Genomic DNA, 17,542 nt, shown 5'->3' with positions numbered 1-17,542 from the left:
TAAGACAAACTTGACTAAAGTTGTAAGAATTAGCAGTGTTACTGGCTTCTGCTCTTTATCAAAGACCACCAGAGTTACTGATCTGAAGTCTACGGGTCAGAGGTGGGTCTTAACAGGTCTCCAAAGTAGCAACAAGAGTGATCCTGGTGGTAAGATTACTAGAACTCGCTGGCGGCTGGGGAATGAACCGGCACTGCAGAGGCTGCGGGCAGCCTCGCAGCCCAGCCCTCAACCTCTGCACCACCAGGGGAGGCCTCATGACTTTGTTTTTTGATAGAAATCAAGCCCTGGAAATGTTTTTGTGGTATGTCCTCATATTCTGGTGTTTGAACTTCCCACGCGGTCTGCTCTTTGGTGCTGATGTAGTTATTTGTGAGTTTATCCTGTTGTCCAGTGCTGTCGTAGCACTTTGGAAACTAATACTACATATTTTATTTGAACTGAAAATCTTCTATGTGCAAATCAGGAACAAATTCAGTTTCTAAGAATACATATATGTTGATAAAAACAGATTATCTGGAAAATCAAATTTCTTGAATTCATTTACATGTGGCAAAAACCTGATTATTCTCTTCCGGATTCCTGAAAGTACAAACAAAAGTGAAGTGGGTGTGCCTCGCTTCCCAGCTCTGAGCCTTGGCTTTTATGAAGGATAACTTAGAAAGCACACCTGTTAGTGGCACAGCAGCACTGCCTGCTGATAGGAGACATAACTTTTGTTTATATATTTACTTATTGCCTGTGACATAATTTCAGTTCACTAGTTCTCCATCTTTTTTCTTTTATTAGCAGTGTGTGGGTGTCTGAAACCACAGTGGCTGAAAATTTAATGGAGGTTTATATAATAGTGTTCATATTTACAGTATTAAGTGCTGAAGTGTGATGGAATTCTATATCCATCGGGTTTTTAACTCCCTATAAAAATTTAATGTTAAGTTTAAGATTGGTTCATATCCATGATTTTCTTACTACAAAGTGGAATTGTGTATGTGTACACATAGATTAACTATGCCCCAAACAAGATATACATCATCCAAGTACAGTTTTATAGGAGTGGGAGTGTAAGAATCAAAGCTCATGGTTATTTTGCAAGCATTTTTCCCTTTACACAACTCCGAGAAGTCTTTGAAGTATCCTGTCTTCACTTCTTCAGTTTGTTCCTTCTGTATTTTCTCTAGATGGTTTGCTCCCCACTTGTAAGACTTGACCATAGGGTTTTCATGAGAGAACCAGGCTCTTCTTTTCCTTGGACCAGAGCACAAGACATCCATGCCTTCTGGTCATTTCTGGAGCCCAATTTCTTCTGAACCAAAAGAGCATGCCAGTTCTGTAACCAAAAAATGTTAATAATTAATTACACAGGATTGGATTTTCTTTGGTGATTATGCAGCCTATTTATGTAATTTACCTGCTAACAAAAATTAGAGAGCCTTTTATCAGGCTCTTCAGAGAAGAGAATGCCTGGGACACTGCCCTTCTGGCCTTATTTTGCACAGCAGGGCTGGATGGAATCTGTGTTTGGGTGGGATTTGTCATGGAGAGACCCAACCCTGCTCCTTCATCCCAGACTGTGGCGTGAGGCAAGTAACCAGTCTCTCAAGGACTTAGTTTCTTCACCTGTCAATTGAGGATAATCATACCCACTTTGTAGAAGTGTTGGGAGAATTAAATGAGACCACATGTGTACAGCATACCTGCTACACATCAAGTGGTGCCGATCACCACCGAGAGGAGCAAATCTGCTTTGAGTACTTTAGTAACCTCTGAGGGTTTCTCATGAATTGTTACCCCTCAGCCGAATTGCTCAAAGCATTTTCGTATATTTTCAGGCAGATGGAGCCTTCAGGGCTGCTCTTTCCCCGAGAGGCTTGCTGCCCACTGAGTCTGCTGGAGCTCCCTTTCTCATTAACAGGCCGGATCTGCAAGCTGCGCTTCCGAGTGCTTCCTCTGTCTTTAGCATCAGGAGTTCTAGAGTGTGTCCTTTGACATGAAGTAAATTTAATGGACATTTAGAAACACAGTTAGCCCTGTGGTTGGGTTTCTTAGGTGTGTTGCTTGGAAAGAAAGTCACCTCCCTGGGAAGCTGCTCTGTGTGACAGCTAAGGCCCTTTCCTGAAGGAAAAATCTCAACTGGGAGGGGGATGTGTGAAAGATTTTTTCGTTTGTCCCAGGAGAAATGCACACATCACACACAATGAATGGGCCAGGCCTGCGACCAGCTTGTGCTGCAGTTTGTAACAACCCAGCGAGGTAATTTATTTCACTGAGGGAGTTGTGGTTTTATGTGCCATGTATTGGTGTCAGTGAAACCTTGTTTTAAGAGGAAATGGCAATTAATGTTAAAAATAGGAAATAGCTTTTCAAATTTGTGGTGGAAGAGACCCAATAAAAATGACTATCAGGAGTTCCCTAAAGGTGAATGTAAGAGATTGTGAATGGTATTTTCTGTCTGGTAAGCTGACAGCTTTTGATTTATCAGTATAAATCAAAGTCTGACTGCCAACAATGTGCAGGGCACACAAGAGAGTTTTACTGCAGGGGAGAAAGTGACTCTGAGAAAGTGACACACAGATATCTGGGTTGTCCAAGGAGCCAGCGATGGAGGACCCGGGCATGCTTGGTCAGCTTAGGCCGTGTCTGTGTCATCACTGCTGCTGTTCTCCCACTGGGAGATGGCAGCTGGAAGATCCTCTGCTGCAGGAACAGCTGTTAATCTGTAACCCAGGTTTGCTTGCACCCTTGCCCAAACATTTCAGCTCATTGTTTTCAGCAACAAAAGACCGGGTGTGCATTGTCATCACTGAGTGCTGAACCCTACAGAGATTGTCTGTCTTTAGTATTACTGATGGGATTGGGTCTCTAAAAGCCACTCTTAAAGATTAAGTTAAAAGTTGAGAATTATGATTTTCAGACTTTCAGAAGAACTCTTAAAATTAGATATGTCAATAGAGCCATAGCACATGTGCATTTAATGCATAATAGAAATTCAACTATATGTGCATGATTCAAAAATAGAAGTAATGATGAAAAGGATGTGGAGTTGCTAAACAGTCTACACAATTCAAGTGTGCCATAGAGCTGGATTTGTCAGTCTTGGCACTGGCCTGTCATTGAAGCCTTCCTGAATCCTCCAGACTAGCCCCTGCACCCACTGAAGCCTTTGATTTATGGAACAGAAGCCTCACCCCACTGCTCCTTATTCAAATCCCATAAAATGTGAGACACTGTAAAAAGTTGTTTTCAGTGACCATTTATAAAAATATCAGCCACTTTGTTGGTGGCAGTCACACTTTGATTTATACTGATACATCAAAAGCTGTCAACTATGTCAGCTCTACTAAGAAACTTATTCTAGAAGCTTCTTAGGAGATAGTTTGTTGATCTTTCAAAAGAAATTTTAAAGTCAATCACGACTGCAGTCGTTTTGCCCTACTCTGCTGACTTATTCCCCTCTGGCGTAGGCTATTAAGCAATTAGCAAATATTTTAATTCTAAATATTGCTTAATATCACTATTAAATAAGTGAAGTTGTTCCAGTTTAATCTGGAGATTAGGGTCAGCACCCTGGCCTTCATCTTGTGTACTGTCACAGCCAATAGCACTCAAGTCCTAAGGCAGCAGTTCAGACCATTCCTGAAGGCACAGTTTGAAAGAGCTTTTCAGTTCTTTTTTTTTTTTTTTTTAAAGATTTATTTATTTATTTATACAAGCACTGGGTACAGTCAGAAGCGCGGGAGGGTGAGAGAATTCACCAGAGCCAGAGCAGAGAGCAGAGCAGGCAGAAGGACCGAAGTACACTGCTGAGGGGAGCAGCGGGCGGCAGGAGAGGTCTGCGCGCTAAGTGGGACCCTCCTCTGGGGCCAGGGAGCAGCCGGGGATTGAACTGGCGCTGCAGAGGCTGCGGGCAGCTTCGCAACCCAGCGTTCAACCGCTGCGCCCCTGGGCTTTTCAGTTATTCTACAAGACTACATCAGTTTGTCCTAAATCCAGTCCTGGGATTGTAGGCTCTCTAACAGGCATGTCTTGGAGATGAGCAGACTTACAGTGCAGCTTGTAAAAATTGAACATTTGGTATTTAGATGTGTATATTAGCAACCAAAATAATTACCTCTTAGGCTGAGCCAGTTAGAGAAGAAAAATAGTTATTTGAACTCATCTTTTTCTTACAAGAGAACTCCCATGACCCTTTTAAATGTGAAGTTGCTGGCACTTTTAAGAAAATAATGACCGTAGTTGGAAAGGACATATGACACTTTACGTTTTGAAGCCTGCATAGTTCTCCAGGAGCCAAGAAGGTCAGAATGAACAACCCACATACAGGTGTCATGTCTCTTTAACTAGGGCAGGTGAACTGGCAGGTGAAAAAAGCCGTTTTGCAGATCGTTGCCAAAATGCAAACAAGTCCAGGTGGTTGGGTGTATGGACATCCAGAGATGTCACTGTTAATGCTAATGTTAGTGAGAAGAGTCAGACGAATAGGAAGAATTGTTGGCTGAAGTGTAATAAGGGAATCATAGTTCCCTTCCATGAAGGCGGTGAAGGACGACCGTGAAAATCAGACTTCCTAGTGGCTTACCCACAACCTGCGTCCCTTTTAGCATCCTTCCTTTTTCTCTCCTGGATCCAGCCTTTCCCTACTGTCCAAAAAGTAGAAGGTTCCTACTAGATATGATTTGATTATTTTGGGGGCCTGGGACTACTCAAAAACAATTTCATATAAATTGTAATAATATTCCAAGACCCCCCCGCCATAACCCACCAAATCATAGTAAGATAGGAACATTTTTTTTTTTCAGGTAGTGGGGCGACATGTATGTCAATACACAGACTAGGGATCAGGAATCTGAAATTTGGATGTGACTGCCTTTAAATTCTTGCCAAAATCCCTTTCTGGCTTTGTGGTTTTTGTAGAAAATGTCTTCTGAAGCAATCAATAGTCAGGGTAATTGCAAAGGGAACCCGGGGAAAGACTTCTGGATTTGGCAAGGGGGTGGACTAGAATTTGTAGACACAGAGACCAGATTGGTGTTCGCCAGAGGCGAATGAAGGAGAAGCACAGGAGGTCGGTGAGGAAGAGGTGAAAGAAATGGTGTGACTATTTTGTGTTTCTGGTCTTAAGGGCATGATCACCATCAGGCACCTCAAACCTCTCATCCAGGCACCAACTTTGCAAAGGCACCAACTTTGCACACCAAACTTTTGTTATGTGGCCATCTCAGGGAGCTCCCTTCGAATAGTCTTTCCAGAGTGGTGCCCCATCAGATGGTAGAAAAGAGGGTACAAGTCGAGGAGGGCATGTGGGTGTTGTGTTTCTGTGTATCCATCAGCTTGACCTTGGACATTTATACTTTGGGTGCCAAAGGAGTCATCCCCTAGTGTCAGATAATTGGTTTTTGTTAATTGTAGCATAGCATTTGAATCCAAATTCAACTTTATATTTTGGGATATGTTGAGCTCTTTTTTTCTATGTAGGAATAATTGACATATAGCATTACATTTGGGTGTAAAGCATAATTATTTAATATTTGTATATATTGCAAAATAATAAGTCTGGTGAATATCTGTCATACATAGTTACAAATGTTTTTCTTGTGAATGAGAACTTTTAAGTTTTCTCTTAGCAACTTTCAGATGTGCAATATGTATCATAAACTATAATGTACATTACATCCCCATGGTCTATTTATTTTATAACTAAAGTTTGTACCTTTTGACCCTCTTCACTGTTTCCATATGCTCTGCTCCCCAACCCTGGCCTCTGGCGAACACCAATCTGGTCTCTGTGTCTACAAACTCAGCTTTTATTTCTTTATTTTTTTAGGATTCCACATATACTGTGAGATCATTTGTCTTTTTCTGTCTGACTGACAATCGGAGTGCTTTTAGATTAGCTGAACAAAGGAGTAGGGCTTCTCTAGATGTTCCATCAAGAGGACAGATTTGTAGGTTGAAGATTGTCTGGCAGGTCATAAGTTAATTTGAAATCTTGGGCTTAGTGTTTATGAAAGATCAGATTAAGAATGTCTACCATATATAGATTTGTTTTTAGACAACAGTTTTCTATTAGTTACTGAGTCCTTATGACTTTTCAAAAATTTGGATTGTTTTGGTCAACAGTTCAACAATGCAGGTTTTGATGCAGGAAAAGGGAGGAAATATGGTATGTGTTTTCTTTTATTCTCGCATTTTCATCTACCTTTGCTTACTAACAGGTCCTTCTTGTTCAAATTTTCTTGATCTCTCTTTGATTTCCTTTTCTGATTTTTATAATGATTCTTAACTAACCCTTCTCTTTCCTTGCTCCTCCCTTCACCTCCAGAGGTATTTGCATCTGGGAGGGAGATTTGTCTTCCCAAAGGCTTTAGGAAACAGGGAGCCTAATGCCTGCTCACAATCACTCCTGAAATGTTAGTACTACCCACATTGGTGATGGAAGGTTAGACTCTTCTGCAGTTATGGTGGAGAAAGTCTTGAACTGTGTGAACTGTGTGGGTTGTAAACTGCCTAGCTAAGATAAAACAAGCAAGTTGAGATGAGCGTTCAAACCCAGACTTCGGTGCATCTGTTTTATGCCCGGTACTCTATGTTCATTAGCAAACAATTTTCACAATCTCCCTGTAAGGTATTACAGCCATTTTTACAGATGAGGCCAATAGAACTCAGTAAGTACCAGTAACTGTAAATAACACAACTAGCAAAGCGGGGATGTGAATCTCTCACCATGTCATGTGTTGTGAAAAGTCTGGGAAGGTCCCCTTGCTTAGTTACTTGTGGCCACCTCTAGAGCACATGGGATAATCCTGGATTTAAGAACCAGGGAAACCAATTTCATGTTCCAAATTTCTGATTGTTTTGTAGAATTGGCTGCATTCATTTCTCATCCAGGAAACTTGCCCATAGCTAAAGAGACTAATAGTCCACAGGGAGGTAAAAGACTGGCAATGGCAGCATGACCTCCAAACATGTTCTGTGGACTTGGCCTCATTCCTATGGCCTCTGCTTCTCAACATGGAAAAGAGCTGTGGCAGTTGGCGTTCTTTGCACCTGCAAATGCCTCTGCTTTTGTGCACACCTGCCTAGTCCATACAGCCATCCCATCCTTTCATTGTTTCATCTGCCAGGAGAAAGTCAGGGTCCCCAGGTGTGCATGTGGCAGAACTCACTGGAAAAGAGAGGTCAGAATGATTCTTCCCGTCCTCCAGTGGGCCACTAGTAAGCATTATGAGGGATGACTCTTTGCTTAACCTTAATTCATTAGGACATCACTATCACCCCAGCTCATTTGGTGCCAGCCTTAAAGGCATTATAAATAGAGGGCCAAGTGCTGTTGTAAAATGGAGTCCGGCACTTTCAAGACAACCCTTGGCACCAGGTCTCTTGGCCATCACTGTTTTCAGGAGCTGATTTCATAGATGAGATTGTGGGTATCGGAGCAAGGATCGGCAGCCTTTGTGTCGAGGAAATCTGCTGTGGGTAGATAGTGGGTGCTTATTCATTTTCTCTTTCAGCCAAATTATTTTTGTTGCTGTTAAAAATTAATTTTAATAATTGCTTTTGGATCAAGCTGTTGAATAGCCGAGCCAAGTTTTCACGCCCAATGAACTTTTATGGCAGAGTCTCCTCTCTTTATGGGGTTATTATGAGGATGATATTTGTAAAGCACTTTAACTGTTTTAGAGGAAGTCTCTGGATAAATAGTAGTCATATTTCCAGTTTTTTGATGATGATGATACCATGACATTCCAGTTCTAGAGGATGCAAGTCATACTCTACTACTAACCATTTACAGTAGTGACTTTTCCTCTTTAATTTCTAAAGGGAAATCTCTGCAAAAGACTAGTGTGATTTTTACATATCATTATTTTCCATATCATTATTCCACTAGTTAAATCTCTTTAAGAAGAAATGTTTTCACAGTGTCAACATCTGAATATTATGTGGCTAGTAGGACATTTTCCATGGTCAGTGATCAGTTAACTTTGCATTAATTTGTGACAAACTGTCTTGTGAAAGCACAGTGCTCTAAAAGAATATGCTTATTCTTATTCTGTCTTACTGATTTGTTTTGTCTTTTGAAAGAAAAACACCAAAAAATTTTATTGTTATTTTAGAGAGAAATACACTGCCTAGAAAGGACCATCTTTCAACATACTATGGTTTTTTAAAGACTGAAGCACCACTATGTACGTGTGTATATTCTTAAGAGCTTATGGAATTAGAAATGGAATTAGAAAAATACTCCCTTTTGTGGCCTAATACATTGAATCTTAACAGCAGATTTTCAGTAAAACTTAAGGTTTGACCTCCCACATGATCCATTATATACACGGCAGCTGTCAGAATTGTTAAAAATGTAAATTAGATGGCAGATTAGACTATTCACTCCCTGCTTAAAACCTCCCAATTCTTTCTTGGAAGGATAAAATCCAAATTCTTTGTCAAAGCCCAATTAGCCGGATGTGATCTTGGCCTGCTTTGCCAGCTCCAGCTCATCCTGCTTCAGCCCTGAGATCTGTCTGCCTGGCTCTCGGCCACCAAGCTCCTTCCCAACTCACAACTTCCCATGTGTCTGTCTCCTGTCTGAAATGCTCTCTGCCTGGTTTCTGACGTGGCTTCCTGGGGCTCACCGTTCAGGGCTCAGCTCTGCGTACCTGCCAAGCCCCTGGTATGTCTATTACTGAGATGGGAGTCCAGAGAAACCTCCTGATAATTCTTATCCCCTCAGGGTGTGGGGACCAAGGAGGCACAGAACTCAAGGCCCAGACTGAGCTTCACTTTGGAAGTCTGTCTTCCATGCCTCTGCCGCCAGCAACCTTGCCCTGCTCTGTCCTGTCTCTGCAGCAGGTCTCGTGGGGCTACCTGTGCTCTGGCCCATCTGGCTGTCAGCTCTGTGCTGGCAGGGGAGGCTGTTGTTTTCCCTTGCTTGATGAACACTGGCATTATATTTTGTTGTGTTTTAAAAACTAGTGCCTTGAAAAAATTTATACCACCTCCCATTTGTTTCTTTGCTCATAGCAATTAATAAACTTCAGTTTTGGGTTTGTTTGTTTTTTTGTTTTGGTAACAACAAAGTGACCTTAACTGAATCTGAGTCACACCACTTGCTCTATGTCTAGCTTCTTGGGAAAAAATACTCCCATACATCGTATTCAGGCCCATGAGCTGCTCTTTTCTTGACTGGTGGTCTAATCACATCTTTGCCACATGATAGGTGTCAGAATACTGGACAAACTTTGCATATGGTCAAAGTAGATGAAGAAGTACATCATCGTAAATGCACAGGAGAGACCGATGAAGGTTTGGGGTGGGAGAGAAGCAGAGAAATGACAGGGAACTTTTTTCTGCTGCTTTAATCCTTGGAGACTGAACTCAGAGGAGCTATTATTGATAATTTTTCTCAGGAGTTTGTTTGCATTTACATAGTAATCTTTTTGCTTACAATCTTAACAGCTGAGGCCCTGAATTTTTTGACTACACAACCACCTCCAAGGCATATTACAGCTCTGGAACCACAGCTAACCTCTATCACGGATCTGCTAACTGGTAATTGTTTGGAGCCTTTGCTTCTTGAGTGGAATCTTGCCAGAATCAGTGAGCATGTTTGCTGATTTCACCAAGCCGAGAGTTTTCCTCTGCCCACTGCCTGCCTCACATCTTCTCTATTCTACTCCTTTTTGGAGAAGTTTCTTTCTTTTTTTTTTTTTTAAGATTTATTTTTATTTATACAAGCACTGGGTATAGTCAGAAGTGCGGGAGGGTGAGAGAATTCACCAGAGCCAGAGCGGGGATCAGAACAGGCAGACCGATGAAGTACACTGCTGAGGGGAGCAGCGGGCAGCAGGAGAGGTCTGCGCGCCATGTGGGACCCTCGCCAGTGACCGGGGATCAAACCGGTGCTGCAGAGGCTGCTGCAGGCAGCTTCGCAGCCCAGCGCTCAACCGCGGCGCCACCAGGGGAGGCCCGGAGAAGTTTCATTTTAACTCCATTCCCTGCTTGGACAGAGCCAAGTGCTGGGTGTAGAGGGCCCAGCTACCTTTTTCCTGAACCGGACTTTACTGTCCGCCCTACTCTCCTAGAGCTGGAGAGTGGACATGTGCTGACCAGGAGGCTGGTGGTCCTGTGGGCTTGGGTGGGGTCTGGCTGAGGAGCTCTGCCCAACCTCTGTCTGTGGCAGTCTGATGTGACCCTGGCACTGGATGCTACTAACCAGGGCAGGCACTTCACCAGCTTGAGGATTGGGCTGCTCCCATCCAGAGACTACTGTTGTATGGCAGTGGTTCTTCATCTTATAATTAAAGGAAGATTGTTGTGCTTTCTAGAAAAAAGATGTGTTTTTTAAAAAAAGATTTATCAATGACTTATTACCCTCCAAAATGAAAGAAGCTTAAATTTCTGTTTTTTTTAAACTCATTATAGAAAATTCCAATGATACAGAAAAACCATGTGGTGTACCCACCTTCTAGAAGTAATCACTTTGATGATTACCACACATCTGTACCTTAGGCACGTGATCTGAAATCCAGTAGACATTCTTATACTACGCTTATGGGTCTTTCAGAGTAAGTGTATTAAAACTAGAGTCGAACTGTGACCATTTTGGATTTCCATGCCTGTTGACAAACTACCTGCAGAAAGGATGATTATATACCACAATGAAGGAAAGCCTCTTGCTGACTTTTAGAAATACTGTTCTCTCATGTGTTTTAAGTGGTAGATGATTGTATTTCTCAAATCTTTTAGCCACTTTTCTAGACAAATAGACTATAGATCACTAGTTTAGAAGAGATTTCATGATATATTTTGTAACTTCAGTGGTTAAAAACCAAAAATTCATGTCCAGTGGGTATTTCCCCTTACATTGTTCTAGTAGGTAGTTATGTCTTTTTTTATTCTCCGTTTTAGGTAATTATCACATTAGGGGTTATGCAATTAAAACTGTCCATTTTGAATAATGTGTCATTCTCCATATTTTCATATCACTCCTAAAACTGCTAACAGTAGTTTCTTACTGCTAACAGCTTTCTTACAGTAAAAGTATCAAATACTTTCTTGTAATCTGATATGGACCTTAAGAAATAACTCTTGAGCTTTTTATTTGGAAATGTAATTTTCAGGTGAGTGTTCTAACATTTCTACTAAGAACATACTGCTTTCACCATCTTTGGTTTCTACTAGAATGTTTTCTCCATTCATTTAAGCCTCTGAGAGTTTTCCCAGATCCATGTGATTAATGACCTGTTGTTCCACCTCTTTGAACTTTATCTCCTTGATCTCATTTGTCCATCCCCTGGTGTCACCTGAAACTTTTTACCAGTACATTGGTTAATTGCTTATCTCTCTTTTACGCTTTCATGAGTTCATCTAATGATAAGGATATCATGTGTCTTCTTAAAAAGCTTTTTAGTGTGTGTTTTTTAATTGCTCAGAGTGATTCAGTATTTAGCGATCTTTATTTGTCTGAGCCTTACACAGATCTATGAAAGGTAGATTTTGCCTGTTGGGACTGTTGCAATAACAAGATATAGATACTTTTTGCTCAGAGGCAAAGACAACACCAAATTAGTTTCCCTTACAAACTTTTTGGGTATGCAGAGGGGTGACTTTCAAAGTAGTTTGGGAGAGTTTTTAAAAAATGTCTTCTCATTAGGTAGGCTTCTAGGTGAGATCGACTTTTCATGTTGACTTTTGGCTTAAAAGCTGGGGTTAGTAGCTGGAGGAAGGAATGACTACTGAAAAGGTTAAGTAAGATAAATTGGGAATGAGAGGTGGGAACTGTGAGTGGGGAGTAACTGGGATGCACAGAAAAGACACTTTAAAGGAGGATGTCAGAGCAAATATGGCAAATTTTATTTGTAAATACGTCATGACTTAGTTTTAAATGTCCCTTGTTCACATTAGAAAAGCAAAGTATAAATTTGTGACAGAAGATGCACCACAGCTTTGGATGCAGAGTGGTAAAAAAGCCAGGGTTGTGATAGACTCAATGGGCTGTTGTCTTGTCTCCCCCCCACCACCCCCCAGTGCTTAGGGTGCAGGGCAAATCAGAATGCTGGGTTCTTTCATAGGGACGTGGAATAAAGTGCTTGCCAGTCATCCAGCCAAATGCCAGAGTTACTAGCTGAAGTTGGCTACTGTGTGAAAATTCATGTTGTTTTCAGCAAACAGCTGGATTCCCCCAGTGTCTAAATATGCTCCTGGTGAGCAGTATGGAAATGACTCTTTCAGGGCACTAAGGTACCATTTAATGAACTGTTCCTTTAGTGCTATTTAATAACTCACCATCTTACTGCAGTAAGTGGGAGCTAATTACTGACTCTTTGAGCCACTGGGGAACTATAGAGTAATTACTACTTCATTGCCATTTAATAATTTTCTGTCTACATTAAATAGCACTGAGCAATAATTCACAGCCTAGTCCCTGGTGGCATAAAACAGTTAATGGTGCTTCTAGAGATGCTCATCCTAAACCAGATGGTCACTTAGGCATGGGAAAAGCAGAAGTGCAATAAAACCTTGCAAATCAGTGGTCCCAAGGCTTTTGGATTTTGTGATTTCATAGACCAGTTACTTTCAATGTTTAGGGACATACATAGGTGGTGGTGGGTGTTTTTAAATCAAAATTTGTTTCTTTTAAGAAGCCTGACATAAGCCTAGTGCATAGTGGACACTTGGTTCGCATCACTTGAATTGGATTGAATTAGAATTTTTGCAGGTGATACCTGTTTAATTTTGCTACTGTGTCATGAGAGCATATTGGAGAGGTTATTTTTGTGAAATGTGTTATTGAATGTAGCTGACTAAAGAAATTTCACTTTATGTGAAATTGGTTGAATAGCAAATGTTAACAGCTTTGGAAGAACCTCAGACATTGACATTGTCAGTGTAAGGTAATTAATATTGTACTATGCAGAATTGATTAATTCTGGGGTTATATTAAATTCTAGCAAGTTTTAAAATGTAGAGTTGCTCAATCTAAAGATAAATAATCTACAGGTTGTTGTGTCTTGATTCTTGAGTTAAAACTGTGACAGAGGAGAAAGTGGGTCAGTAAGAATGACTTAGTTAAAATGGATTACTTTAAAGTAGAAGCATAAAGACACTCTGTTTTCTGTGATTTTGCTCATTTTAGAAGCCAGGTATGTTGTAGGGTGACCTGTCTGAATTCTATCTAGTTTAGCTGCTAACATGGCCATGGTGGAGGAAACAATGATATAAAAGACCCTAAAATTCATGGTGAATGTTTTGAAAGATGGTAGAAGTCATGACTGAGAGCTTATAGGTCAGGCAAGTGGTCCATGAAACAGATTACCAGAATGACTGATGCCCCTGTTGGTGCCATCTCATTCTTAGACACATGCCATCCTGTTTGGAGGCTGAATGATGCATTAATGCTTGTCTTGCTCCTAATGCCTTCAAGCTTTTGCAGTTGCATTGATTGCCTGAGTATCCTGTAAAAGTTCTGATTTTGTCAACTAATCAACAGTTCATTGAACAATCTTCATTAAAGTCATCTTCCTGATAATGTGTAAGGCATAACTTAAAACGTAGCCAAGTCATGTGTTCTGGCTTCAGAGCCCATGAACACATGCAAAATTTATATAGTGGGGCTGGATAACCTGTCCTTAGAGGAAATAATGGAAACCTGTCTTCCTTGCTGATAAAATAAATTTTAAAAGTTTTCAGACACATTATTTTGTACAAGTTCATTCAGCAAACTACTAAAGTACAAACCCTCTAAACACATTGCTCAAAGATAAAGTAAGTACATTCAGTTAGAAAATCCACCATGTCTTTAATCCTGGTGGTTTAGTGCTGTGGTTTAAGTAGAAGGGATTTAGAGAGTTCATAAATGCAGGGACTAGAATAAACAAAAAGGATTAAAGGAATGTTTCCTGAGCAGCACTGATGTAGAGCCTTGTGCCTCATTACTCTCCCGAGGAATACTCTAATTTTATAGCCAGTCTTCAAGAAGCTACAGAGCACAGAGGTATTTTAATGGCACAAATTAAGAAATTAATTTCAGCTATTAGGCATCCATGGGATGTTGGCATGGACACATATATTTTGATCTCATAGCCAGGAATATTTGTCTGTTTTCATATTTTACATTTTGTATTTCTTCGGTAGTTTTATTACCACCACATCAAGCTCTAGCAGATTGAATTCTCAGGTATATATCTGATTTAGTTTCTGAAATAGTATCCTTGTGGGATTGTTTTATGGTTTCAAGCAGTGGCTGCATCCTATTGTTTAAAATATTTAGTAGTGTTGTAATTTTACATTCCATAGATCTGCTTTGACCACATTCAGCTCATTCTGAATAGCCCATTTAGTATTTCATCATTTTATGTGTCATAGTGTGTTCAGCCAACCCCATATTAGGGCATATATACTCTTTCCAGTTTGAGGCTGGCATAAATATTGCTGCTGCAAACAAGCAGATTGCTTCCCCCTACCCTCACCCCTTCTTGAGATATATTTCCCCAAAGAGAAATGCCTGGTAAAAGGTATAGAATCTTTTGTAGCTCTTATTTCATATTGCTACATCCCATTTGCTTCATCCACTCTCTGTGGAGATATTATAATGTGAAAGAACCTACTGGAAGGAAAGGGGATTATCTCTGAGGTTTGAAATCTTTTTGAGGGTAAGAGAACAGTTTTCAGTTACTTAGATGGAAACATTGCTTGCTATTAGTTAATCATGGCATGAGTTCAAAGTTGTGATGAGAGCTCAGGGTGTGGAGATAACCAGGCACAGGTGTGAGTCTGACACTTCACCTCCATGAGCCTCAGTTTCCAGATCCATAACATGCATAAAATGATGCCTGTCTCATTGTGGGTGACATGAGGCTTTAATGAGAGAATGTGCTAGAAAGTGATTAATTGGCTCAGGCCTGGCTCACATTCACTGCTCAGTGAGTGCTTGCTGCTGTCTTGTACCCACAGGGCTTATGGCTTGTGTTTCATGCAGAGCAGGCTGATTGTTTCCCAAATCCTTGGGCTTTAGGAGTCACCCTGGGAGTATTCAGAAACTCCTGGTCAGTGTTGTTCTGCCAGGAGAACATTCTAGGAAACAATATAGTTCATTCTGAGGTCTGTACCTGAGTGAGTATTGTTGATGAAGGGTCCCTGTGACTTTGACTCCCCTATAAGAACAAGCAATTTAGGGCTGAACCTAATGAGAGTATCAACCATGTCTATGTAGCAAACTTATGCCATTCTTTCCTGGAGTCATACTTTTTTGTTTGGGTTAACAAAAGGGTATATGTTTGAGAAAGATCTTTTCCTTTTAATCGGTACTTTAGCTTGAATAAAATGCCCTTAGGAAAGCTGGTGAGTAAGAATTTTAATTTATTTGGGTTTTGTAAAAAAAGTTCACACCTTTCACATTACTGTGACATTAGTGGGAATCTTTACCGTACAACCACCTGATTTTAAAAAGTCAGGACAATGTCAATGAAAGGTGGGCCTTAATTTTTTTTTTCTGTTTTTCTTCTTTATTGCCACCATCAACCCCTTTACCTATGTGCGTGTATTTTTCAATCAATAATTTGTCATTCTTTTTCCAGAGTAGGTATCACATAAATAAGCCTTCCTTTTATGAAAATTTCAATGTGTTATTTCATTAGTGTATTTAAGGGAATAGTCAAAATGTGTGTGTTTTCATTCCACATTAATTTTTTTTAAAGATATATTTATTTATTTATACAAGCACCGGGCACAGTCAGAAGCACAGGAGGGTGAGAGAATTCACCAGAGCCAGAGCGGGGAGCAGAGCAGGCAGAAGGACCGAAGTACACTGCTGAGGGGAGCAGCGGGCGGCAGGAGAGGTCTGCGTGCCATGTGGGACCCTCTTCCGGTGGCCGGGGAGCTGCGGGCAGCTTCGCTGAACCCAGCACTCAACCACTGCGCCACCGGGGAGGCCCATGCCACATTATTTTTAAAATGGCATTTAGTTTTTTGGTTTTAAGGAGTTAAATTTCCTCGCCCATTGACTTCTTCATATTGAGGTCCAGCAACAATTTTTTTAACCAAAAAAATGTGTTTCTACCCCTGTGTTTCTATTGCTGGATGATCTGAAGCTCTGAGAAAAATCATTTTCCCCCAAGGAGATTGACAGGTTGGAGATGTAGCAAACCCAGTCCTGTGGCTTCTCTAATTTTCTCCAATAAGTAGCAAGAGACCTGAAGAGAAGGCAGCCAACACAGGTGATTGCATCTTGTGTTCACACTCACCTCACCGGAGGAATGCTTGTGAGGGATTAGAAGGTTTTATTTTTGTTTTCAGTGTTTAGTTCATTGGTGGTTTCAGTTGCTACATAAGCATGGTTGATACTCTTCTAGATTTAGTCCTGTTGCTTGTTTTTAAGGAACATCTCCCTTTGGGGCATTTGTCTAATTCACAAGGGCCCTTCACTGTGAATATTAATTCATATACAAACCTGAGAGCAGTTTGCACTGTTAGTGGGCAGTTATCCTGGGCAGAGGGATTCCATGAATGACCTGTGACTCCACGCTCGCGGGACCTTCCTCTGTGGGACTGCATTCTCAATGGTGGCTTTGTGAACATGGTCAAATCCTTTTAGCTTCATAAATCTCCAGGCCAGCCAAATCACCCCTTCCAGAAAAGGCATTTGTTCTGTTACCTTACCCCCCAAAGAAGTCAAGGGTCCAAATATTTATCATCCTCTGTGACACCTCATTTCTCCTTTCATCACCAGACCAAATGGTAGGAGCTGTTCTACTTAATAGTATTTTCACAGTTTTTCCTCTGAGGCTTCCCTGCCTGTTGTTACTTGATCTTTTTGACTTGAGTGCCCCACAATCCTACAGGGTCACTCCAACATGGGGTCAGGCAAATGGCAAACATGCTGGTCAAGTGTTGGGCAGGTTTAAATTTGATTTCCTTTTACTTTTTAGTGTTTTGGGAGTTTCAGTTTTTTAAACAGCTGATTTAAGTTCAGGCCAAAAAGTTGTCCTGCTCATCTGCTATTTTTATATTCTATCATAGAAAGTGTTTTCTCAGCCAGAGCATTTACTTTAGTTACCCACTCCCTTCATAGTCTTTTCTTAGTAAAATCCTTCTGAGGGAGTAAGTATATTATCTGCTCGCATTCATTAGTCATATTTATTTCTGAAAGTTTAATGATTGGAGTTTTGAAACTCAAAATAGAGAAATTATCTTCTGACCCTGGTTGTAATTTTAGCTTCTCTTTTCATCACCTCCAAGCCCAAACAGGACAACTTACAACACTCTGATATTTGGAGAACAATGATCATATATTGGGAGAACAAAATGAAATAACACTTTTCTAGAGTAGAGAATGGACTTTGCTCACTTTTCACGATATTAGTATTTTGTTTTTTACTTGAAAGACTCATGTTAAAGTGAAAAAACTTCACTTTGAAATTTTCAAAATGAGCTAAGAATTTAGTAGGTACGATTACCTTTTCACAATAATTCTCAAACGCAATAAAGCTCTGTTTGCTCATGTTTAATCCAAAACGGAGATTAATTGATAAAAAACTACAATTGAAATTTG

General features: G+C 40.6%; 1 protein-coding gene across 4 annotated transcripts in view; it reads left to right on the top strand.

Annotated features, from left to right (window-relative positions):
• Positions 1-17,542, top strand: part of LHFPL2 (LHFPL tetraspan subfamily member 2) — a 148,223-nt gene that overhangs the window by 20,733 nt on the left and 109,948 nt on the right. For 3 of the 4 annotated variants that reach the window (XM_037529055.2, XM_054688484.1, XM_054688486.1), the window contains one exon: positions 9,451-9,543. The exons of the other annotated variant lie outside the window; for it this stretch is intronic. The gene's annotated coding sequence lies outside the window, so the exon portion shown is untranslated. The remainder of the gene's footprint in view (positions 1-9,450; positions 9,544-17,542) is intronic. 4 annotated transcript variants of the gene reach the window in all.

The sequence above is a fragment of the Talpa occidentalis genome, unplaced genomic scaffold, assembly GCF_014898055.3.
Source record: "Talpa occidentalis isolate TD23 unplaced genomic scaffold, MPIMG_talOcc4v2.1 talOcc4.6, whole genome shotgun sequence".
Taxonomy (NCBI): domain Eukaryota; kingdom Metazoa; phylum Chordata; class Mammalia; order Eulipotyphla; family Talpidae; genus Talpa; species Talpa occidentalis.
The sequence above is the reverse complement of the archived record's forward strand: the minus strand, read 5'-3'. Positions and strand labels throughout refer to the sequence as shown.